This window comes from Lissotriton vulgaris, chromosome 3_2 (genome assembly GCF_964263255.1).
Source record: "Lissotriton vulgaris chromosome 3_2, aLisVul1.2, whole genome shotgun sequence".
Lineage (NCBI taxonomy): Eukaryota > Metazoa > Chordata > Amphibia > Caudata > Salamandridae > Lissotriton > Lissotriton vulgaris.
Window position 1 is genome coordinate 47,972,507 of NC_141690.1, and position 27,450 is coordinate 47,999,956.

A 27,450-nucleotide genomic window follows, 5' to 3' on the forward strand; every position below is an offset into this window, starting at 1 on the left:
TAGGAGATTAGCCGCTGCAGACCTAGTGGTGTTTGTGATAGGAGGACAATGTTGGAAACTTACTATTGATGTTTTCCCCGGATCACTGACAGAATTTCGACCTCCTAAATATCGACCTACAGGAATATCGAGTCAACAATATCGAGGGCAAGAACATCGACATCCTATCTACAACATGGTAAGTACAAAAATATCGAAAAAATAATATAGATGTAAAAAATATCGATGTTAAAAATATCGTATTTTTTTCTTTTAATATATAAATGTAAAATAAAGTATATAACACTAATACATTAAATCTACATAGTTAAAAGTATCTAATAATGTTTAAAATTAATAAATAATACATATATATTAATAATACATTAATTAAATATATACAGTAAATATATAATATATATGTACTGAACAATAAGTATTAATAATTATTTTACTAATTTATAAATTAATAAAATATATTCTAAATTACTAATACATTTACAAACATAAAACAATAACATAAATAAAATGTAACTAATATAAAAAATTAAATAAACATTTAATTTATTTACAATTAATTATATAAAACGTTGGATAGCGTAAGGGTAAAAACTACTATTCCCACTCCAGAGAGTGCAACAGTAGGGAAAGCGTTGGATAGCGTAGGAGTTAAAATTACTATTCCCACTTCAGAGAGTGCAACAGTAGGGAAAGCGTTGGATAGCGTAGGAGTAAAAATTACTATTCCCACTCCAGAGAGTGCAACAGTAGGGAAAGCGTTGGATAGCGTAGTAGTATAAATTACTATTCCCACTCCAGAGAGTGTAACAGTAGGGAAAGCATTGGATAGCGTAGGAGTATAAATTACTATTCCCACTACAGAGAGTGCAATAGTAGGGAAAGGGTTGGATAGCCTAGGAGTAAAAATTACTATTCCCACTCCAGAGAGTGCAACAGTAGGGAAAGGGTTGGATAGCGTAGGGGTAAAAATTACTATTCCCACTCCAGAGAGTGCAACAGTAGGGAAAGCGTTGGATAGCGTACGAGTAAAAATTACTATTCCCACTCCAAAGAGTGCAACAGTAGGGAAAGCGTTGGATAGCGTAGGATTTAAAATTACTATTCCCACTCCAGAGAGTGCAACAGTAGGGAAAGCGTTGGATAGCGTAGGAGTTAAAATTACTATTCCCACTCCAGAGAGTGCAACAGTAGGTAAAGCGTTGGATAGCGTAGGAGTAAAAATTACTATTCCCACTCCAGAGAGTGCAACAGTAGGGAAAGCGTTGGATAGCGTAGGAGTATAAATTACTATTCCCACTCCAGAGAGTGTAACAGTAGGGAAAGGGTTGGATAGCGTAGGAGTAAAAATTACTATTTCCACTCCAGAGAGTGCAACAGTAGGGAAAGGGTTGGATAGCGTAGGGGTAAAAATTACTATTCCCACTCCAGAGAGTGCAACAGTAGGGAAAGCTTGGAATTGGTTAGGAGTAAAAATTACTATTCCCACTCCAGAGAGTGCAACAGTAGGTAAAGCGTTGGATGGCGTAGGGGTAAAAATTACTGTTCCCACTCCAGAGAGTGCAACAGTAGGGAAAGAGTTGGATAGCGCAGGGGTAAAAATTACTATCCCCACTCCAGAGAGTGCAACAGTAGGGAAAGCGTTGGATAGCGTAGTAGTATAAATTACTATTCCCACTCCAGAGAGTGCAACAGTAGGGAAAGCGTTGGATAGCGTAGTAGTATAAATTACTATTCCCACTCCAGAGAGTGCAACAGTAGGGAAAGCGTTGGATAGCGTAGGAGTAAAAATTACTATTCCCACTCCAGAGAGTGCAACAGTAGGGAAAGCATTGGATAGCGTAGGGGTAAAAATTACTATTCCCACTCCAGAGAGTGCTACAGTAGGGAAAGCGTTGGATAGCGTAGGAGTAAAAATTACTATTCCCACTCCAGAGAGTGCAACAGTAGGGAAAGCATTGGATAGCGTAGGGGTAAAAATTACTATTCCCACTCCAGAGAGTGCAACAGTAGGGAAAGCGTTGGATAGCGTAATTTAATTTAATTTAAAAACATTTGTAGAGCGCAGCGTATACCGTACGGTTTCTTGGCGCTAGTAGTTCGTTTGACACCTGAAGAAAATAAGACCAGTCTTGGGTAGGGAGGGGCATTATACAGGGAAGGCTTGTTTGAAGAGAAAGGTTTTTAGATCCTTGCGGAACGAAAGATAATGGGTATAATAGCGGAGGTGATCAGGGAGGGAATTCCAAAAAGTGGGGGCAAGAGTGGCAAAGTTGGTTCCGCCCCATTTTTTACGTTTAAAACGTGGGGTTAGGAGGAGGGACTTGGAGGAAGAACGAAGCTCTCTAGAGGGGACGTATTCCTTTAGTAGCGTAGGGGTAAAAATTACTATTCCCACTCCAGAGAGTGCAACAGTAGGGAAAGCATTGCATAGCATAGGGGTAAAAATTACTATTCCCACTCCAGAGAGTGCAAAAGTAGGGAAAACGTTGAATAGCGAAGGGGTAAAAAATACTATTCCAACTCCAGAGAGTACAACAGGAGAGAAAGTGTTGGATAGTATAAGTGTTAAAATAACATACTTATAAATAAAAGATTTTTTTAATAATAAAAATATAAACTATTAATTAAATATAAACCATATACAATACCTATACATAATTATAAAATACATGATTAGCGAAATATATTTAACCATAGATAATTTTGAAAAAAAAACCATTTTATAATATTTTATTACCAATTAATAATTAATTAACAATTATATTTTTAACAATACAATTATTTTTAATACATTACTAATTAATAAAATTTTAATTACTTCCCACCATATTTCCCTATAAAACCACTACCCACAACATAACACATTTATCCATTTATGAATTAATGAAAATTAATTAGCAATTAATTACATTGTATTAACTATTAATTAAAATTAATTACCAATTATTTAAATTTATTTTATAATTCCTACTAATTAATAATTAATTTACCATAATTAAATTACTTCCCACCCTATTCCCCTATAAACCCAAATCCCGCTACAGAACATATATATCAATTAATCAATTAATTTAATTTTTTTTCCAAATAATTAAAAATAATTACCAATTAATTATAATTGATTAATTAATACTACTAATTATTAATCAACTTACCATAATTAAATTACTTCCCACCCTATTCCCCTATAAACCCACAACCCGCTACAGAACATATATATCAATTAATAAATTAATTAAAATTATTTTCCAATTAATTAAAAATAATTACCAATTAATTATAATTTATTAATAAATCCTACTAATTAATATTCAATTTACCATAATAAATTACTTCCCACCCTATTCCCCTATAAACCCACAACCCGCTCCAGTACTAAAACATACAATTTTCTTATAAATTAATTTATTATTATATAAAATTAATACACATTTAGGGGGTCATTAGGATCGCGGACGGACTCAAGTCCGTCCGCGACCCCAGAGCATGAGGGAACGTCCGCATGTGCTGCGGCGTTCCCTCTGTGCAGATTAGGATGTGACCGCCAGGGTGGCGGTCACATCCTCTATTTTTAACATTGCTGCGGGTGGAGCTTCAAGCTGCACCCGCAGCAATGTAAAAAATGCATGCACAGCATTTGCGTGCACAAAGCGGCAGGCACCGCGCGGTGCCTGCTGCATTGTGCACGCAAATGCAGGGGGGTACCATAGGTACCCCCCATGTGCACCCCCCACCCCCCACTACACCTAGGGGGCCCGCAATGGGCCCCTGCAGTGCAGTTACACATGCTTTTCCACGGCGGAAAAGCCGCCACGGAAAAGCATGTTCCCAAGCACATCCTAATCTGGCTGACGGTGTCTAAGAGACACCTTCACCATTTTAGGGCTTTTCCGCCGCGGTTGTAAGCCAGCCGCGGTGGAAAAGCTGCGGACCTAAACCATGACCCACCAGCCATCCTAATGTGGCGGTGGGTCCTGGTGGGTCCGCAGAGGATTTTCCGCATCCTCCGGGCCGGCGGTGGCTTCCGCCGGCCCGGAGGATGCGGAAAATCCTCCATCCTAATGACCCCCATAATATTAAATTTTTTAAATACTTAAGTTAAACATATAACACATACATAATAAAAAACTATAAAATAATACAAGTATCGATATTAGTGTCATCGAAATTAGTAACATCGATATATGTGCTATCGATATTACTAACTTCGATAATACTTACATCGATATAAAGAATTTCGATATTACTTACCTTAGGGTCGATATCCTGTCCTACGATATTCTTGACTTCGATATTCTGCTCCTTCGATATTTCATACTCGATATTATGGTAGGTCGATATTTCCTACTCGATATTTTGACTGTGTACCGTTTTCCCCCATGTGGGGGTATCGCCTTGTAATGAACAAAGGTTTTTTGCTACGTATGCTGTATAGATGTTAAATATACAGGGTGCTTGCACGTACCCCTGTTTTAGTCTATTACTTGTTGGTATTTTATTTATTAGGCTTCGCCCGTCTCCTTTTTTTATTTGGACCCATGTTTTTGAATAAAGGTTGATGATTGCCTCTAGTAATTTAGTTGGTGCTCCCAATGTTTTCATTTTCGCCCATAGTTCAATTCTCTGGACTTTATCGAAGGCTGCTTTCAGGTCTATAAAGCACGCTTACAAGATGTTTGATTTTGCAATGGCTTAGTTAATTAAAAGAGTGACTGCGGATATGTTCGTTGGGGTACCAATCCCTGCCCGAAATCCTGTTTGTGTGTTTGGGATGAGGTTTGTACGGCTGACCCAATCTTCCAGGTCTGCCAACAGATTTGATGCATAGATTTGTGCCTCTACATCAATGAGTGCTATCAGTCTATAATAGGATGGGTCAGAACATGCCCCTGATTTATATATTGGTTGTGAAATACTTCCTCGCCAGGAGTCTGGTTTCTGGTTGAGTATTGTCGTCTTTTGATTATTCCGATATAGGAGCGGAGCCTTAGATTGTTGTGTGCCAATTTTGATCTCAATTTTCTCTGAGGCAGGTGGTTTTTGGGCGGTGTGAATTGTTGTCTCCCTAGTGTCCATCCCCATCGGTTGTACAGGGTAAGGGGTGTTTGTCTCACCTGAGGGTGGGATAGTGTTGTATGCTAGTTTGATGTGCCCTCCCCATGTGTCTTCCATTATTTAGTAGTTGAAGTGATGATATTTGCCATTTGATAAAAGATTGATATTTTTCCAAAAGAGTTTAGAATCTCTTTGTTTGCTGGCATTGAGGAGTATCGTCCATAACTTTTCTTTGTATGCTTGCTTGGCCAACCTGATTTCTTTATTAGATCTTTTTTTAATTTTGCTATTGACGTCAGAGTCTGCTGTGACGATTCTGGGCCCTCGATTTTCAGTAATCTAAATTGTTTGTTTGATTCTTTTTTTTGTCCTCAGGTTGTTTGTGTACCAGGCTGACCCGGTTGGTCTATTGGTTTTGTGAACGTTTGCTTGTTTGGAGAATGTTTTGTTTAGTTCTATGGTGAACGTCTCCCAGGTCTTTATGCACGGAGTTTCCACTTCTCGCGATGCCAGTAATATAATGCATGTCCCCATGATGCTATCTATCTTGTTCTTGTTCTAGATGAGGTGTTTTAAGTTATAAGATTGACTTGATAATGACTTGGCCTTAGCCTGACCGGACCTGGTTAGAGTTGTGGTCAGTGTGAAAGTTTGAGGATACTGGTTGCTTTCTGCTCTTTCCTTTATTTGGAAGTCTGGCATTAAAGGCATGCGATCTGGGTCCGTCAGGGTGTAATTAATGGTTGTTCCTGTTTTGTTTGTCACTCTGGTGTATGCTGCAGGGCTGTCCAACTGTACATTTAGATTGTGCAATGAAAGTTCTGCCAGGCGAGTTGCACATCTCTTGCTCTGTGTGTCCCATCTGCTTGTGTTACATTGTGTGTGCCCATGTTTGACCCTGTGTAACTTGGGCCTTGATGTTATGCTGTTTTGCTATTGTGTTTGATAAAAGGCTTGGTTAGAGCTTTAGGTTCTAGGTGGCTGTTGCTAGCACTTGGTGGAAGCTTCTGTTGCTTTTTTTTGTTTTTTTTAAACAAACTTTGTTTGTTTTTTGATTTTTTAGCAGCCAGGGGGAAGGCCCTGGGAGTGACGGAGGAGCAGTGGGGCAATCAGGGTTGGGATAATGGAATATTAAGGTGTTTGTTCTGTATTTTGGTCAACTGGTGGTGGCTGGTGTCAAAGTGGACAATCAGGGCTCACAAGGTGGCTCTGCAGGCATGTATGACTGTTCACGTTGCATTTTGCACCATTTCCTGTCACGTGCACCAGACCTACCCACACAAGTGAGGTATCATTTTTATTGGAAGACTTTGGAGAATGCAGGGTTGGTGGAATCTTCTGGATCCACGCAGGTTCAGAACTTTCCATCACAGAAATGTGAGGACATTTTTTTTTTACAAATTCTGAAGTTTGCAAGGGATTCTCGGCATGAGAACCTGGTGAGAGCCACTCAAATCACCCCATCCTGGATTTCACTGGGTGTCTAGTTTTCAAAAATGCAGAGCTAGGGTTAAAAATCTACAGCTATGCACTTTGCAAAAAAAGGGTCTGTTTTCACAGAAAAAATGTGGTGTGCCCATGTTGCGTTTTGTGCTGTTTCCTGTCTGGGGGATAATTGGTTGGTCTCTGTTTTCTAGTTTCCTGTCGTGGGCACAAGGTCTACCCACACAATTGAGGTACTTTTTTTATTGGAAGACTTTGGAGAATGTGGGGTGGGTGTAATTTTGTGGCTCCATACAGATACAAAAACTTTCCATCACAGAAATGTGAGGAAAATGTAGTTTTGTTTTGCAAAGTTTGAGGTTTGCAAGGGAGTCTGAGTAACAGATTCTGGTGGGAGCCAGACAAGTCGCCCTATCCTGGGTTCCCGTGGGTGTCTAGGTTTTATAAATGTATAGGTTTGCTGGGATTCCCTAGGTGCCAGCACAGCTATGGTTAAAAATCTACAGCTAAGGCACTTTGACAAGAAAGGGTCAGTTTTCACAGTAAAAATGTGGTGTGTCCTCGTTGCGTTTTGGGGCGATTCCTGACGCAGGCACTAGGTCTAGCTACACAAGTGAGGTATCAATTTTATCGGAACACTTAGGGAGATGTGTGGTGTGTGGAATTTTGTGGATCCACACGGATTCAAGAACTTTCCATCACAGAAATGTGAGGAAAATTTGTTTTTTTTACAAAGTTTGAAGCTTGCAAGGGGTTTTGGGTAACCTAACCTAGTGAGAGCCACACAAGTCCCCCCATTCTGGATTCCACAGCGTGTCTAGTTTTATGAAATGTATAGGTTTGCTAGGTTTCCCTAGGTGCTGGCAGAGCTAGGGTTCAAAATCAACAGCGAGGCACTTTGCAACAAAATTGTAAATTTTCACTGTACAATTGTGGTGAATACATAATGTGTTTTCAGCTGTTTCCTGTTATGGGCACTAGTTCTACCCACACAAGTGAGGTACTCTTTTTATCAGAAGACTTTGGAGAATGCGGGGTGGGAGGAATTTTGTGGATCCATGCAGATACAATAACTTCCCTTCCCAAAAATGTGAGGAAAATGTGTTTGTTTTACAAAGTTTGAGGTTTGCAAGGGATTCTGAGTAACAGAACCCCATTGGTATCTAGCCTTAAAAAATGTGTAGGTTAGCTAGGTTTCCCTAGGTGCCGGCAGAGCTAGGGTCCAAAATCTACAGCTAGGCACTTTGCAAAAAAAGGGTCAGCTTTCACTGCATAAATGTGGTGTGTTCACGTTGTGTTTTGGGCAATTTCATGTTGTTGGTAGTAAGCCTGCCCAAACCAGTGAGGTACCATTTTTATCGGGAGACTTTGGGGTATGCTGGGTGTGTGGAAGTTTGTGGATCTGTGCAGATTCCAGAACTTTCCTACACCGAAATGTGAGGAAAATGTGTGTTTTTTTTACAAGGTTGGCAAGGGATTCAGGGTAACAGAACCTAGTGAGAGCCACACACGTCACCCCAACCTGGATTCCCCTTGGTGTCTAGTTTGAAAAAATATACAGGTTTGCTATGTTTCCCTAGGTGCCGGCTTCAGTAGGTCCCTTTATCACAGGTAGGCAGATTCTGAAAAAAATCAGTGACTAGTTGGCTTTCTGCCTCTCTGGGGAGAGGGGGAAAGTTGGGCTATTGTCCCCATACGCCCCCAAGGGTGGCAGAAAGACTGTGGCTATTCTTTTGGTGGGGTGGGGCATTGGTATGCCCATTCTGGGTGGCCCACACCCCTACATATAAAAATGCCAGCATAATCGCTGTTGCCTTGTGGGCTCTTTGTCCCCCCGCAGGCACATCAGAGGCTACTGCCCCATCTGCCTTCGGGTGGGCAGAAAAACGGTGGCATCTGTTTTTTTGGTGGGTGTGTGGGCATTGGAATGCCAATTCAGGGCAGCCCCAACCCGAACTTTAGAGAAAAAAAATCACTGTTGACTAGAGGGCTTTCTGCCCCCCCACGCCCCATTCTGGCCAGCCCTGCCCCTACCTATATAAAAAAAATACCTGGCGCTTAGTGGGCTTTCAGCCCCCCGTCAGGGCAGATCAAGGGCTATTGCCCTATCTGCCTCCTCAGGGGCAGAAAGTATTTTGTTTTCTTTGAGAGGGTAGGGTGGGGGCATTTGTATGCCCATTCTGGGTGGCCCCCGCCCGGGCCTATAAAAAGAAGAAGTCCTGGCATCTTGGTACTTTCTACCCCCCCCCCCCCCCCGGGCGGGGCAAGGAAAACTGGAATTTTGTGGGGGAAGGGGTGAATCTTGGGCAGCTCCCACCCCTAAACTCCTCAGGATAAAACCCTGGCATCTAGTGGGTTTTCTCCCCCTGGATGGGCAGAAAGTCTGTAATCTTGTGGGGGTGGGGACAATGGCAATGCATGGACATATTGGGTAGCCACCACCCCAAATTTACATTTGAAAATAAATTCCTGGTATCTAGTGGGCTATCTGCCACCCCTTGGGGGGGCAGCTTGGAGGCTACTGCCCCCATCTGCCCCCCGGGGGAGCAAAAAGACTGAATTCACTCTAATTATGATGGAGGAGCAAAGGCCCTTGCCCCCCTCCCTGGTGCATAGTTGGTGAATCCCTTCTTGGGGATCACCCTCCTGGGGCACAGTAGCATTCATTGTCTACAGTTTATTCTATTGTCACCTGCACCTCCCTATGCGCCACATCCTAACTTGATGCACATAAAGCAAACAGTTAGATCTGAATGTTTTTGTTGTTGCTCTTTCTTATCCTGTATACCTTGAAAGTTTATGTTGGTGTAGTTTTACAAATGGATAGTTATCCTGTATTGCTAATTATTTATTATAACTTAGGTAACCACACTAAATGATATTGTTTGTTTGCAATACTAATTGAACTGCAACAATGCCCTGCTTCATTGATTTTCTTCTTGCTTGTTTGCTTTTAAGTGCACAAGAGAAGAGACATCAACCACAGTACTGTCAGACAGAAGGCGTGTGCACGACATGACGTGTGACTGTCTATGTAAAATGGGCATATCTTCAGCTTCTAAAACTAAGTGCCACTGCCATCTGATAGCTTCAAGATGGCTCCACAGAAAGGTGCTGCCAAGAAATTTACCAGTGGGGAAGAGAAGAAGCAGATTTCAAACATTGCTGCACTTGCCTCCGCTAAGCAAGCTGACAGCAGAAATCCTGCATCAACAGCACCCCCCAATCTAAGCCCAGGACCATGGATGTCAGTGAGATAGCCACTGCAATCATGTTGACGCCAATGCTCAGTGATGTTGAATTGAATTTGTCTCTTTCACAAAACAAGTCAAGTCAAGTCAGAAATTTATATAGCGTGCTACATACCCATAGGGTCTCAAGGCGCTTGAGGAAGGGGGAAAATTACTTGTCGAATATCCAAGTTTTAAGTTGCTTTCTGAATGCTAGGTGGTTCTGAGTAAGCCGAAGGTGATTGGGAAGAGAGTTCCAGGTTTTGGCTGCCAGGTAGGAGAAGGATCTACCTCCCATGGTGGCTTTGTTGATGCGGGGAACAGTGGCCAAGGCTTGGTTGGAGGATCGTAGTTGACGGAAGGGGGTGTAGAAGGACAGTCTTGTGTTGAGGCATTCGGGTCCAATTTCGTAAAGTGCTTTGTGTGCGTGGGTTAATAGGCGGAAGGTAATTCTCCTATTTACGGGGAGCCAGTGGAGGTTTTTCAGGTGACCAGAGATGTGTTCTTTACGCGGGATATCAAGTATGAGCCTGGCTGAGGCGTTCTGGATGCGTTGGAGTTTTTTCTGGAGTTTTGCGGTGGAACCGGCGTAAAGGGTGTTTCCGTAGTCCAGGCAACTCGTGACAAGTGCGTGAGTGACCGTTTTTCTAGTTTCGGTGGGGATCCAGCGAAAAGTTTTTTTGAGCATGCGAAGAATGTTGAAGCAGGATGATGAGACAGCGTTGACTTGTCTGGTCATCGAGAGTGAGGAGTCCAGGATGACGCCAAGGTTCCGTGCGTGGTCCGTCGGGATGGGTGCTTTTCCAAGGGCCTCTGGCCACCAAGAGTCGTCCCAGGCGGAGGGAGAGGTACCTAAGATAAGGACTTCTGTTTTGTCTGAATTCAGTTTCAGACGGCTGTGCTTCATCCACACGGCTACTTCTTTCATTCCTTCGTGTAAGTTGTTTTTGGCGGTGTTGGGGTTCTTGGTGAGTGAGAGGATCAGTTGGGTGTCGTCAGCGTAGGAGATGATGTTGAGATTGTGTTGGCGAACGAATGCTGCGAGGGGGCTCATGTATACGTTGAAGAGGGTGGGGCTGAGTGACGATCCTTGCGGCACGCCGCAGATGACTTCAGAGGCCTCTGATTTGAATGGAGGGAGCCGGACTCTCTGAGTTCTTCCGGTGAGGAACGAGTCGATCCATTCCAGTGCTTTTCCTTGGATTCCGATGTTGCTGAGGCGCTGTAATAGGGTGTTATGGCAGACTGTGTCGAAGGCTGCGGAGAGGTCAAGGAGGATGAGCGCGACTGTTTCTCCATTGTCCAGTAGGGTTCGAATGTCGTCTGTTGCTGCGATGAGTGCGGTCTCCGTACTGTGTTTGGCTCGGAATCCGGACTGTGAGGGGTCGAGGGATTTGTTGCTTTCGAGAAAGGCGGCAAGCTGGTTGTTGACAGCTTTCTCGGGGACTTTGGCCGGGAAAGGAAGGAGCGAGATGGGGCGGTAGTTTTTGAGTTCGGTGGGGTCAGCTGTGGGTTTTTTCAGAAGGGCGCTGAGTTCAGCGTGTTTCCAGCTTTCCGGGAAGGTGGCGGAGTTGAGGGAGCAGTTGATGACGTCTCGGAGGCGTGGTGCAATGATGGAGTCTGCTTTGTTGAAGATGTGGTGAGGGCATGGGTCAGTTGGGGATCCTGAGTGGATGGAGTTCATCAGGCGGATGGTGTCCTCAGTGGAGATTGGGTTCTAGTTGTTAAGGATGATCAAGGGGGGAGAAGGTTCTGAAGATGGTTGGATGGGTAGGTCTTCGGGTCGGTTGTCGAAGCTGTTGTGGATGTCTGCAATTTTGTTGTGGAAGAAGGAGGCTAGGGAGTCGCAGTGGGCTTGAGAGGGGGTGATGTCGTTGGAGTTTGCTAATGGGTTGGTAAAATCTTTGACGATGTTGAATAACTCCTTGCTATTGTGGGCGTTGTTATCTAGTCGGTCTTTGAAGGCGGCTTTCTTGGCGGACCGGATTAGTTGGTGGTGTATGCGGGTGGCGTTTTTGAAGGCATCTCTGGTGTTGGAGTTTGGGTCTTTTTTCCATGCTTTTTCGAGGGAGCGGCAGAGTTTCTTGGATTTCTTAAGATCATCGTTGAACCAGGAGGCCTTCTTGCTGCTTAGTTTGTTTTGATGTTTTTTCAATGGTGCTAGGATGTCGGCGCTTTTGGATAGCCATTGGGTGAAGTTAATGGCTGCTTGGTCGGGGTTTGAGGAGGGGACAGGAGGGATTTGGAGGAGCGATGAAGAGATCTGGTTGATGGTGAGTTTGTTCCAATTTCTACGCAGGGTGGGTTGAGGGTGTTAGTGGATAGTGGGCTTATTGTAGAAAAAGTGAACGCAGCTGTGGTCCATCCAATGAAGAGCTGTGGTGTGGCTGAAAGAGACGTATTTGCTGGAGGTGAAGATAGGGTCGAGTGTGTGACCTGCAATGTGGGTGGGGGAAGTGACAAGTTGTTTAAGTCCGAGGTTTGCGAGGTTGTCCAGAAGGGTGGTGGCGCTGTTGTCATTGCTCTTTTCCAGGTGAAAATTGAGGTCTCCCAATAGGATGTAGTCCTCGGAGGGGAGGGCGTGTGGGGTGATGAAGTCAGCGATATCGTCATTGAATTGTGCCCGGGGGCCCGGGGGCCGGTAGAGAAGGGTGCCTCTGAGTGTTGTTTTGGGGTCGGTGTGGATCTGGAAGTGAAGGTGTTCGGCGGCTGCGAGGTTGTCATCGGAACTGGTCGTGATGTGAATGGAATTCTTGTGGACGATGGCGATGCCTCCTCCTGTATGCTTGACGCGGTCCTTGCGGATGATCTTGTATCCTTCTGGGATGGCAATAGTGATGTCTGGGGCTGATGAGGCGTTCATCCATGTTTCTGTTAGGAAGGCGACGTCTGGTGAGATGGTGTCTAGTAGATTCCAAAGGTCGATGGCATGTCTGTGGATTGAGCGGGTGTTGAGCAGGATGCATTTTAGGTGGTTGGTGTCGGGTCTCTGTGTCGCGATGGTGGATGAGGTTTTGGTAATGGTGTTGTCGAACTTGCAGGAGTTGCATGAGAAGGGACCATGGGTGTGTCCAGGAGCGGCTTGGACGCAGTTGAGGGAGCGGCTGGAGTTAAGGGCTAAGAGGGAGGCGGCATCGTAAGTGATGCGAGTGGGCTGGGTATTACAGGAACCAGAGGGTCTGGCGCTGGGCGCGGTCCAGGCACGGACGGGCGTAGACGGGCTTACCTTTGGCGCACCTTCGGCGCGGCCGTAGCGCGTGGACGCTGCGCGTTGGGACATCAGGCATTTAATGGAGAGTGGAGGGGGCGGAGCGTGGGAGGGGCAGCAGCTGGGAGGCGGTAGCGGGGAGGAGGGGCGGGCCAGGGAACTGCTACAGACAAAATGGAGGGTCAAAGGGAAGGTGAGGCAGGGGCAGCAAATGGACCAGCGCTCCTACTGTCCTGTTAAAGCGCCAGCAGGCACAGAGAGCAAATGTTGTGCTACAAAAATAGAGCTGAGAGAGCGGCGGCAAAGTCAATTCTTGGTCGGTATACGAGCTGAACGAGCACAGCGCTAGTCAATTACAGTGGCACTTGGGAGACAAGCGAGTCAAATACAAAGCCCCTAGCACAGCGCTATTCAAATACAGTTGCACAATTATTTCAGGAAAAATAGCAAAGTTGACAGCAGGCACAGTAGCAGCCAGAAATAGTACAATTGCCTGATGCTGGAGCAGAACAGGAGGTTGAGCTTTCTTTCAAGCAAGAACCTCCTCTTTCAGAAGCATTGGCTCCCAGAAGGAAAAGGAAGGGTACTGCTCAGTCTCTTTCTCTAAGGACCACTTCTGATGATAATGATAGGCACATGGAGTGGACCTCGGCAGAGTCCAGGAGACAACAGGAGAGGCAAGGGGAATGAAAAGTTCCTCAAAGTCGGAGACTTAGGGAAGGCATGATGACGAAGATGATGAGGCAGTCATGGTGGAAGGTGACACAGAGGAGTCTGACATTGCTTTTGAAATTGTTCTGAGGGATGTGGCACAGGTAGCACCACCATGTGTGTAAAGCTCCTACTGAGACCTGTACCAACCCCTAACTTAGGAGAAGCAGAGAGGCAATTGATGAGATGCCCACCTACCTTCATTTCTTCTTCAGGCTTTGGTGGTAGCACAGTAAAAACACTCCAGTTTGGGACTTTTTTTACGGTTAGCAAAGAGCAAAAGTGTTCATTGAGGTAAGCCTGGCACATCAGCTACAAGTACAAGTCCAATGGCGTCATAAGGTAATGATGAGGTAGAAGAGGGTGACATCTTCCTGCAAAGCAGCCATGTTCCCAGCAATACACTAGTAGATTCACCCACCTTTGTGACTTCACAATGGCACACGATTCAGAGTGGGATGGAGACACCCCTGCTTTTGGTGACTGCCTCACCACAACTATCATTGAGTCTACTACCACCATCTAATTCTTGAAAGACTCCTGTGTCAGTGGCCCCAGAAAAGAAGAAAGTCCAGGCTACTATTACATGCATATTTAGGAAGAAGGGGCCCTATGAGCAGAACCATCAAACCGCACATGTGTATAATGAGAAGCTGGACTTCCTCCCTTTTTCTTTTGTGGAAGGAGTGGGATTCTTTGAATTTGTAACAGCCATCTGCCAGAAATGGAAGGTGCCAAGTCAAACTTATTTTGGCATAGTTGATGTTCTAGTGCTGCATCACGATGTGCTTAAGATGGTTGAACAAGCTTTGCAGCAAAGTGACGATCATACCACTCACCTGTTGACACGCATGTGGAGCAGATGTCAGGCGACTGATTACATGTGCATCACTGTACACAGAATCTCTTTTGAATGGGTAAAGCAAAAAGATATCTGCAGGTCTTGGCTCTGAATAAAGTTTTAAGAGCATTCAGCGGCATGCAACAGTGGCCATGTTTGCCATGGAGAAATCCTATATAGCTGTAAACATCTTGGAGGAATTTACCAGCAGGATGTATGAATGGCTGCAACTCAGGGATCTCGAAAATGTATTTGTTGGAGTGGTGTGGCTCACTGGTTAGAGGCGGCAGACCCGGAAGCAGAGGATGGCCCAGGACCAGGGTTCAATTCCCGACGCGGCAGGGTCGTGAACCAGGGTCAGCGGACTCGATAATTCTCGCCTCGGTGCCTACTCTAACCAGGGATCACACTTGGCAACTCTGGGCATTAGCTTGCCTCATCTCCACAGCGGCCCCCCACAAACGCCGGGGATGCCTGGTTTCACCTTGGAGATACCCAGGAGGGAACATCTCACAGGGAAAGCCAGGACGGGTTCCCCAGCGGTCTATAGCACCAGGACGCCTCCGGGTAGCAGTGCGCTTTACAAGACACACACATTTACATTTATTTGCCAAGGACAATGGCAGTAGCATGGTGAAAGCCATATCAGACAGAGGCTATTTCAGGGTCAAGGTTTTTTGGCCGGATTACACCAACCTGATGGTGCAAGGTTTCCTCAAAAAAGAAGACATTGTCAACATCATACTGACCAGAAGCAGTTGCAGATTATTTAGTGCAATGTTAGAGCACCAGGTAAAGCCCTGATACTGGAGGAGCCAACACATTGGAACTCAACTTTTTACATGTTGCAACAACTGTAAAAAAAGATCAATGTCATTAACAGAGGAGTGGACGAAGTTGGGTAAGCTATGACCATGAATGCGTACAAATGGTGCCTAGTCAAATGCCTGACACAGATGCTACTCCCGTTTGAGGTTTTGTCACTGGAAGTTAGCAAGGAGAATAGTATGATGGGCCAAGCTATCCCATGGTTGCATCTCCTAGAGTACCAGGTAAAGAAGGTGTCTGAAAGGTTCTCCCCTGGCGTGTGAAGGTTAGGTGTGAAGAAAAACACAGAAGCACATAACAGGCTGCAACATGACATCATTGCCTCTAAAGAGTACATCGGTGCACACTACTTGATCTACATTTCATCCCACTTTCTTTCCTTTTTCTGAAGACAATGATTTAAAATACAAAATACATCCAGTCCCAGGATGCTTGTTTCTGATCCAGGGAGGACCTGGCTTAGCAGTTCAGGCTGGAATGTTCCCACGAGGAACAGGGTCAAGACTGATTTGCATATGGCTGGGTCCAAACTGAGGTGGCATGGTGAGCAAAAGAACAATGGATAAACCCAGGTCTTTGTGACTGGGATACATTTTTGCATTATTCAGCATTCCGTTCATCATTCGTTTGTTTTGCATTTGTTACCCTAAGTGGTTAAGGTATGCCAAGACGTGGGTCCCGTGCTTTCTGTACCACTGGATTAAAGCTAGTCCGGCTGCTGAGGGGTGATGCCCCGAAACAGGTCCCAGAATGCTTGTTTCTGGTTCAGGGAGGACCTGGCTTGGCAGTTCAGGCTGGACTGTTCACATGAGGAACAGAGTCAAGACTGATTTGCATATGGCTGGTTCCAAACGTGGGTGGCGTGGTGAGCAAAAGAACGATGGATTAAACCCTGGTCTTTGTGACTGTGGGTGTATGTTTGCATTGTTCAGCATCCCATACATCATTTTTTCTTTTGCAACTGTAGAGCAAGCCAGAGACTTGGAAGATGAATTACTAAAACTTCGAGTCCCACCCTGCAGTTCTGGGGTGCCTCCTTCACCTCCCAAACAGAGCAGTCTTGTCTCACATTAGCAAACAACACTATAAACTGAAACACCGGAAATAACAGCAACAGAAGGACCAAAGCCAACCACTGCATTTTATTGGCTTCAATTGGCAGGGCTCAATTCCAGTGCTGAGGTGATGGCAAAGCAGGTCGAGTAAGTGGCAGCACCAATGACCATGCACAAGATGTTTCAGGAGTATATGGATGATCCAAAAGAGGTATATGTGGATCAGTATCCATTGATGTATTGGCATGGGAAGATGCACCAATGTTATTCGGAAACTTTATGCGTTAATCTATTAAAAAAAAAAAATTATAAATCATTGCAGTTCTATAGCACCAATTTTTTGAGCTGGTGAAAAGCGCACCTTGTATTCATGTGGCAGTTCTTTGTTCTCATGTTCCTTTGATTTTTTTACCTGACAGGAGCTGGTCAGGGTAGCAACTTGGTGCCAATTGTAAAATTATTGATTCAATAGACAGAAGTTTATACTTGCAGTGTGCAGGTTATAACCCTCACATTGAGTCATATACCTTTACAGCTTCATCATATTACCAGCACCCATTGATCATGTCTTTTGTGGACATTGCACACTTAACCATGAATCAAGCTGACACTAAAGGTTACTCAGCTGAAGAAGCTGAGTTCATATACTCACTCATACAAGATACACAAGCTTTTCAGGCAAATCCCGGGTTAGTGAATCAGGTTTTAAAACAGTTGGAGCACACGTTAAGTAATGAAGTCAATCAGAGGCTACATGCCACAAAGCTTATTCAGTATCATAAGGTGAAACGAATGACCTAGAGGATTAAGAATATCTCTACGGCCCATGCTTTTCAAATTCAATAAACCCCTCATGTTGCAATGGTTTGCCATATTGAATAAATGTTTGTTGGACCTTCTTCTTCTGATTGTAGAAGAATTATCAACTATTTTAAAGGAACTGGCAACGGAGATTCATGATTTGAAAACTAGCTTAGAACAAATGATGACGGCTGAAACACTCGCACAAACACTGAATGATGTCAATGCAAAAATCGACGAACATGCCAAGGAAGTACATGAACGTAAATTGCATAAATTTAGGCGTGACACAATAGACTATAAACTTGACGAGGTCTATACGTGGGCTGACGCATATTTCCAAAAACGCATCTTTAAAAAACCCAATGAATCTACATCGGAGGAAAGTGTGGCTACTGAACAGGACACAGTATTAACATGTCCGCCAGCAGCAAGCATCATCAATCCATTACAATCCTTATCTGAAACACCTAGTGCACGTGGAACAACGAAAAAGTATCTTTTAGAGGTAGGTCAATCCTCCATCCATCCACCAGAAGGTGGGGGAAAAAAGAAAAAATCCAGAAAACCCCAGGCGGAATCCGAAGAGAACCTAGTAATGAATATTTTAGATGTGACTCTGACACCACTAGAGTTGTCTATATTGAATAAGGGTATGACCTTTATTCCAACTTATACTACCCAGATTTATGAAAGAGAGGTGGCATTATTGAAATTCATGCATAAGCTAAGGTTACGCTGTTTTTTTCATCGTCTCTCATAGGAAAATGTCACACTAACAGTGAAAGAAGAAAAAGTTTTTAAACCCAAGAGCACTTTCTTATCTTTAATTTCCCATAAGTAGTTGGATTTATTTGAATTCTTTGTGAAGAAGGACCTGGAGAAAATACAAATTACAGCTTACCTGACTATAGCAGAATCTTTGGCTCTACGAAAACTGGCAGAGAATGATAAAGGGAGAGCCATGGCAGTAATGAATACCACCTACTATATAGACAAAGTCCCACATCAGATTTTCAAAAAACACTGGCTGAGACTCTCAATAAAGCCATTGAGTTAGGAATATAAATGAAAACAGCTAGAAGTTTTTAGCATCTGAATTTCCAAAATGTTGCCGAAAATGCACAAGAATCCAATTGACCCACCTTTTCGTCCAATCGTCGCAGGTTGCGGCTCAATACATGTACCGGTAGGAAGATACATTGATCACTTCTTCGCAACCACTTTTGCAGGGTTGGGCATCTTATGTTCAACATACAACTGATTATTTCAACAAATTGATGCAGGCACAAGTTTATATTGCAGAAGACATGTGGCTTTGTACGATTGATTTTGTAGCTCTATATACATCAATACCACACTCTGAAGGTTTGGAAGCTGTAGAGTGGATGTTGCTGAGGAGCAACTATGAGGAGTCGCAGAATATTCTCTTACTTGAGCTGCTACAATTCAGTCTTTACCATAGCTATTACTCATGGAAGAGTACATTTTTGTTACAACTCACTGGCACATCAATGGGTTTTATGAGTGCACCCACTTATTCGATTATTTTCATGGCAAAATATGAGGACACTCATATATTGAATGATAAAACCTGGTCAAACCATCAGATGCTATAACGCCGAGACACTGGAAGGTCTCAGACACTGGAAGGACCATCAGATGCTATAACGCCAAGACACTGGAAGGTATTCTCTAGCGCCGAGACACTGGAAGGTATTTGTGCGCTCCAGAAATTTTATAAATAAATAAATAAATAAATAAATAAATAAATAAATAAAGAAATAACTTCGATACATTGACAATATTTTATTATTGTGCTAGGGTCCCAAAGAACATCTTGAAGAATGCATCAGAATACTGAATATACATCACCCATGCATTAAGTTCACGTACACAATAGGTAATTCTAATATCACTTATTTGGGCCTTAACTGTGAATTACAACCAGGTGGTTTTCAAACTCGAGTTTACAGGAAGTTAACTGATCGCAATAATGCACTGCATTTCAAAAGTTTCCACTCTCCTTCACTAAAAAATCATCTGGCACTATCGCAGTTCATCAGGATTAAACTCTGAGGATGCAACAAGCTACAAACACATTAAAAACATGTCGCAGCAATTTGAACAAAGGGGGTACCCGGGTGGAATCCCTGCAATGGCCAGGCAGAAAGTATCACATTTCCAGAGGGAGCAACTGTTGAAGAAAATCACGAGAACAAAGACAAAGAGGGAAGTCTGTGTTATTAAATACTCTTTAGCTGCATCAGCTCTTAAAATGAGCATTTTGAGAAGATGGGAAATTATTTAGCAGGAGCATGATTTTGAGTAAGTTTTTGTTGCTCAACCAATGTTTGCGTATTCCAGATCATAAAACCTATGTGAACCGTTGACGAAACGTCAGGCTGTTCAACCCTAAATGAAACATTCAGGGATGCGCAAGTGTTTTAGCTGCGGACACTGTGGGAACGTGATCGTAGGGAATTCATTTGCTCACCCACACACCGGTAAAGCAATTAAACTGAGACATACTTCTGATTGCAGTTCAGAAATGATGAGTTATGCTATTAAATGCCCTTGCGGGCTACCATATGTAGGTCGTACTTTGGGTACAATGAAGGTTAGGTTCACAGAGCATGAAACTACCATCAGGACAGCGAATACTAAATCAAGTTTGGTGGCACACTGGGTGGAACAAAACACACAATACCACATTTTTTTGGTGCAAAGATAAACATACTGGATACGCGCTCTTAAGACGCTCATTCCTCATGGTTTCAACGATAAGTTAGAAATGGCCTGTTTTTTTGTAAACCCTGCTGATTACTTTTGTGTATTCCATATATGGACTGTTTTGTTATTAATTCTGTAAAAAAAAATCTACTTTGGATGTTTTCAAGCTTCCCACGTGTTTTGTTTAAATACACTGATATATCCTAGAGATATACCAGCAGAGTCCACTCTCACATCGTATACCAACATACATTGCTGGAGCACCTGGAAAGTGACTTGTTTCTACACTGGCATGAAGCATTTATATACAGACATGAGTTATACTTGTGTATCTTGACCATACCGGCATGACTACAGGTATACATAGGTAGCTCACAATTTTAGATGTTGGCAAATATACCCTTATTTTTCATAGGGTTCAAGTGAGCTATCTGTAATTTTTTCCACTGATTTTCATTTTCACATATACTTTTAATTGTTTCGTTTATTTTATTTAATCTATCGGTTTTTTTTAATTGATGTTTTGCAGCTTGGGCATTCAACTACCTAACATAAATCAAAGCGTTTTTGTTATATAACCGATTCAGCAAGTCTGTCCTTCATATGTATGATATGAGATGCATTCAATCCTAGTGCCATTTCCGGGTTTAAAAGTACTACGTTAGAAACAGTCAAAGGATAGATGGAAAACAAGAAGGAGGCGAGAGATGTACGCACACAGTGATGATTCCAATTTAGTAAGAAGAAGCCGCTTAGGGAGCCGGTGCACTGGGGCTGCAGTACGGTTCTAGTTGTAACTAGCTTGTTTGCGTGTTTCTTGCAGTTTGGTTTGTGCATAGAGGATGAACTTCTACGAAGGCTGGCAAAAAAGAAACAATCATAGCAGGTAATTCTTGTTTTCGTAACACAAATACGGAGATTAAAATATACCTTTGGGCAGTAAAAGGAAATTTCAACCCTCTTCTTTATAGAGTCGGAGTAACTGGCGTAGTAATTGGACCTGTGTTATCAACTTAATGCTTTTGCTGGCAGGAATACAACTAGGCAACTTGGCAATAAAAGTAATCTCTCATTGTGAGCCACATTCTTGTATAGTATTAGAGCAGCATTGGTTTGTGATATATGTCAGATGGTATTAAGTCCAGGCTAATGGTAGATTCCTATGTGTCCTTCATTCGTTTCTCAGAATTTGAATATTTGTCGTTTTCAAACTTGGATAGGTGAGGCATTAGGTGGCTCTGGTGCAATAAGGTGCAGTTCCATTCTAGACAATATATGTCAGCTTGGTTCTAGGGTCTTCGGCACACTGCGTAGATTTTTTTTTTTTTGTTACACACCTCTTACGGTCCTCTCACTGAATTTTTCAGGTGATAAGCTTGAATAAATCAAAATATATATAAATATATATATAGGTTTGAGATTGGTTTTTGAAGATCTGCATTCTGATGTGAACATAATGTTATTCAGAAACATTATGCGTTAATCTATCAAAAATGTTTTTGTATAAATTATTGCAACTACATAGCACCAATTTTTTGGGCTGGTTCAAAAGCGCACCTTGTATTCATGCAGAAGTTCTTTGTTCTCATGTTACTTTGATTTATTTACCTGACAGGAACTGGTCAGGGTAACAGGGTGGTGTCATTGGAAAACTATTGATTAAATAGACAGAAGTTTTTACTTGCGGTGTGCAGGATATAACCCTCTCATTATGATGCAACAATGGCAAGACCTGTGCAGACTGGCAATAAAGTATCAGGCTTGTCACCAGTGTGTCTGCTGAGTGTGTGTTCAGTGCAGCTGGCGTGGTTGTTACAGTAAGAAGGACCAGTCTCTCACCTCAAAATGTGGCGAGATTGACTTTGATCAAAATAAACCAACATTTTATACAACCCAATTACACCAATTCTGAAAAAACACAGGAAGAGGAGGGTGATTTGCCCCAAATTGAATCAAAAGTATTAGCTGACCAGCTTCTGTGTGAACAACCTGAGTTTGAGGACAAACTCTATTTCCCAAACTAAGCGCCCTGAATACAACTTTTTAATTATTTTTAGTTGAACTTCTGTCTTTGAAAAAAAAAGTGGCTGGTGGAACATTATCATTTTTGTTCCAGATTTATGCTGCCTCACCATTTTTTTTGTCTCATAAATTGCCGGATTCCAGTTGGACCAGTGTGCATTGGAGAAGCCTCCACAATTCCTTCATGACATTGGAGACATTGCCTGCCCCCTTGCATACCTATTGCCTATCTCTTTTTGCATCACTTAGCACTGGAAGGTCTGCCCCAGAAAATCACTGATTTATATAAGTGGCTGTCAATACCAAATTCTAATGTGTTGCTTGCATCAAAGATTATTACCTACTACCTGAACTACCCATGCTTGGATTGGAAGAGGTAACTGTAACTATTGCAATGGTGAGGGATTGGTTGTATGTGTGATGATGCTGATTGAGGAGGCATATGGTGGCAGAGAATGAGGAAAGGTGTTGAACTGTAATGTGGGAAATTCCCTTAGATGATTGATTTGCAATATTTGGGGCCTGAGTTATAGGTGATAATTTTTCCCCAGAAGGTGATTGCCCTTTACAAATTTAGCAAACATTAATTTACCTGTATGGCCCGGTGATATAATCTTTCTGTTTTTTCCATCATCTGGGATGGCTGCCCAAGGCAATTGTTTGATTTACAAGACTGCCAAATTCCAATCTGTTGCTGTCAGGAAAGGGGAGATGTTGTACCTACCACAGTGCTTGGATTGGAACAAGTAACCTTTGCACCAATCAGTGATCAGATTATCAAGTGACTGTGAGTGAAGATTGCTGTGGTGGCTGAGTGTAAGGCAGGGTGTTTTGAACTGTAATTCATGATATATCTTGAGATGATTATTGATTTGCAATGTTCGGGCCTGAGTGATGGGCTATTGTTTTTTTCCCTGGAAGTGATCGGCCCTTTCACATTTAACTAGATTTAATTGCAGGGTCCTCTCCATTTATCTGGTACTTCAGAGACAAGAACAGTCACTTTAGTTTAGACACAAAAACCTATGCAAAATACTGCACTTCTGTTTCTCTACTTGTTCTTCAACAGCAGTGCACTACACGTCTATCTTGCTCGGGTCATGATGATAACTTGTCTGGGATGGAGTTACTCAGAGTCAGGAAGATGATAAAAGAACTAAGGGTAGGAGCGGCAGGACTACCTCATCAACATCTAGAAGCCAGAGTTATTGACTTCAGTTCAAAGGTAAACTAAGAGTCTGAGGCCTAGTAATCAGGCAAGTGGAATGGAGATAGGTGAGTTTATTTGGGAAATGCTGCTGTGTGTGTGGGTTGGACTTGTGACAAAAGTGAAACTCTGAGTCTCCCTTTATTTTATTTGCTCTGACTCAAAAATTAAGTTTCTGTTTTACAATCCGCAGCCCTTCTAGCCTCCTGCATGAACAAAAGTTGAAAGCTGAGCCCAACACTCCTGCTTACCCACTGGATCGGTCCAGACTGAAACCCACAAGTGGAAATTCCAGAGGAGAATGCAGATACACCACCTAATTCTGCTATACAGTATCATTTTGTTTAAACAATCATATTTGGAGTACTGGGTGAGTGGGTTCACTCCCAAACCTAGAAGACAGAACATTTAGATATCGGATAACTTGGAGTCTCGGTTGCAGAAGGACTGTTTGCAATGCATTTAAGTGTACTCTGTCATGCTCATTCCTTTGTTTCCTTCCACAAGAGATTTAAGATGAACAATGTACTGCTCGTTCCTGAGATAAATGCTGTCCTTGTGCAGTGTTTGTCTTAGTCAAACCTTTATCAAAATCCCCTTTCCCATTCATTCATCAAACCCCTAAACCTCTTCCCCAGGGCTGTGTGATTTATTGATATATGGCCTAATTTACACCATGAGTAGATCACACACTTGATGAGGCAGATGTGGTGAAAGCAACACCAACTTACTGCAGGATCTACTAAGAAATAGCCCACACTGGCCCCATTTACCTAATCGTGCATGAAAAGTAATCCACATTTTAGATATCGAACGAAGAACGTCAGTCGCCGTCATCATATTTAAGACCTGCTTCTGTTGCATAACCGCAAACAACTAACCTAAGCTTGTCCACTCCAGATTTTGAGTCCATTTTTTATGAGTTGAGGATTTTGTAACTAAGTTACTACTAGCTCTCCATTGGCCAAATTACATTTTGTTATTTATCTCAATCAGGAATTCCTGTTGTGTCATCAATGTGAAATACTCTGGTGGCAAAGCTTTGATACATTAACCCACTAACACAGTCTTTATATTTCCATTTAGATGTCCATGATGGATACTCATTCTGTTGATGAATACTACAGTTGGAGCTCACCTGGATAGAACTGGAAGTGGGGCCTCACTTGTAAATTTGTGATACCTTCCCTGTTACTGCTTCATCTGTGTTCAGGTAAGACTACGGAACCAGTGAACTTAGTAAGTAAGTAGCTTACTCCTACTTTTCTAAATATAGGTTGTTCTAAACAATTTAGGTCATGGCAGCACCCCCCTAATGGTCAAAATAGAGATCTATCACTCTATAACTAAGAGGTACATTCTCCCTTACAGGCACATAAACAGGCTGAGTAAAAACTGAAGGCAGCAGTGCAAAGTAAAATTAAAATAAACTACTTCAGGCATACATTTATCTAAGCTATTTATTCTCTTTTTTTTTTTATGCCCATCCTCTCCATTCACAAAACATACCTACCACCTGAACTGACCCAAGCCCCAACGTCCCAAATGTCCAAACAAAGTCAAACCTGATCCACTTCCAACTCCCTTCCCACGCTCTCCACCCAGCAACAATAACAAGTCCTTCCCACCAAAACAAATATTTAAAAAAGAGCTAAAAAAAGACATTATGAATATCAGTCCGGAGCTGGTCCAAGCTCTTCTCCATCCCAGTGAGCCGGCCCCTGATGGAGTGCAGCCGCTGCAGCATGCGGCGCAGTAATGGCCTGTTGTCAGTGGGGCTCAAGGATTTCAGCAATTAGCAGCGGCACCGGCATTGGGATGGTGGGAAGCTCGAGGCTGAGAGGGACCGGCTGCCCTGGGGCCAGGGAGAGAGGCATTTATTTCCTCCACCTCTCCTTACAGGCCTCACAACCGCTGGTATTCGAGCTGGAAACGCGTCAGCCTCTAGTTTTTGTTGGTACAATGTGAGGGCGGGTGTCTCTTTTGGTAGAGGCTCGCTACGTTTGTCTGTCTAACCCCCATCGCAATTTCCTATGTTACAATCATACCAGAGAAGGGAAAAGGGGCCTGAAAACCTTGTGCTTGCATCTCATCCCATGAGAGGTGGCGAAGGGAAGAGAGAATAGGATAAGACTCCTGGTAGCTTATGTAGCAGGAATTGTGCTACTTCGCACACCCGTGCGGTTGAGCCCTTTTACCACAGCTGTCCCTTGCCCAGTCCAATTATGGCTCTACTAACTGGGCCAAGACCAACCCTTGCTGCACTCGTCACCCTCAGTAGTAGTGTAGGCAAGCAGTCACAAGCTTCTCAGGGAAGTGTGCTGGTACTCAAGCACAAGAAATAATCACACCCTTAGCAGCACAATAGGGAAACATTAACCACATAGGCTAAGCCACTTGTACCGTAACTATGCAGGCGGATGATATCTTGCCTTACAATGCATCTGCCTTAACCACACATATGTCTCAACGATGCATATGTGTGGTTAAGGTAGTCAGCACTTTAGTTCCAGAAACCGGATGGGCGGAGGAGGAACAGGAATATGCAAGAGTAAGGGCTAGGACTTGGCTTGGTAAGTAGGGCTTGGGGAGAGGCTGGTGCATTTTAGGGGAGGGTTAGCTTTCAAGAGGGTAGTTTTAGGCCTCGGGAAGGGGCAATTTTGAGGGCCGGTGTCTGTTTTAGGACTCACTGCAGGGGCTTGATTTGGGGTAGTTTTTTTGCCTGGATGGTGTTTCAGGGCTCAGGGCAGGATCTAGGCCTGGAGTAGTTTTTAGGCCATGGGCTGTTTTAGTGCTCAGGGTGGGGGCCAGTCGGGGTAATTTTTTGTGCTGGGGTGGGGTACATTGCAGGGTTATGGCTAGTTTTTAGGGCTCAGGGCTGGGGTAATGCTTAGAGCAGAGGGATTGCAGTGCTGGGGGGAGTTTTTAGGGCTCAATGCAGGAGGGCTGGGATTTGATATTTACCCTGTATGCCTTTATCAATCATGCCTTTACAATGTAATTCATTGTAAAGGCATGCATGGTAAAGAAGCAGTCGTGGCTGAGACTGTGTGGTTCGGTCAGGCGTTGTAGAGGCATGCGTTGTTCTATCATACACCCAGCATAATAAGATCAATGTCATGGCAAGGGCTTCTCTATGTAGAAAGGAGAAGTAATAGGTTACACAAAAAAGCATAAACTTGCACTACCCAGCCATTCATGCATAAATACCTGATTCCGGGTGCAGGTCTATGTACTCGCATGGCCTCTGCTGATTGAGACTTCTCCTTCCTCTAGTGGGTACCTCCCCTCACACTGTGTCTCTCAGTCACAAATTCTGGTTCTAAAGGTAAGCTCATTGGTACAGTCCATGCACCTACCCGGTAGCATTCATTCGTCTGGGGCTGGGACCTTTCAGTCTCTCATAGTCTGTTGTGCCAGCATGGAGCTAAGCTTGGTGACACACAGTAATTTTCTCAGGGATACACGGGAGCTGGTTATGCAGCAGCACACTACACAATGCATCACTGAAGGAGGTCACAGCAGGAGTGGATGATTCTGTTGGTGGAATTTCCAGGCAGTGGCAGCAGATCACTGTTTGTTCTAGCCCTCAGATAGACTATCAACCTACTTGACTTATTTTGGGGTTAACTGTGGAGCTTTCTTCTTGGGCACCCAGACCATATGATCGCAGATGATGATTACTTAGTGTGGTGGACTCCAGGCACTATCTAATTTTTTATGAGGCACCCACAAAGTATGTCTTAGATCACGTTTTCAGGACTGCTCCCGACCCAAAGGCACACTTGGCAATCCTACAGTCACACTATTTATTTATGGGGCACTTTGGCCAGCAGCAGGTGCTTATTACATCTCTATTTGAACCCACTACGCAGGCATTTCACTTTAGGGGCCTATCAGCTTTAACAGGGATTTTTGATGAAGGTCACAAAGCCCAACCTGGCAGTGCAGTGATTGCTTTTGGGCTCCTGGTTAGCGAGTACTTGTTGGATGGGCCCTACAGCAGATCTTTTCATGATTCACTCATCCTGCAGGGTTGGCGCTTCCTTCTCTCGCTTACAGGCAAGACATCTTTGCAACCTGGACAGTTACTAATCCCTCCATCAAAATGGACTCAAGTCGATGTTTCTTAGCCTCAAAGGGTTTGGCTATCAGTGCCCCACCAACACTTTGCTGCATAGTAGTGTCCGAGAACTCTGCAGAGCCACCCATTCTAGGTAGAAGAGACCAAAACATTGAGGCACAATGAGTCTTGATCTTTCATCTTCATATCAATTTTGCAGATGGAGGATGTGTATTGCAGGTCTGCTTCCTTG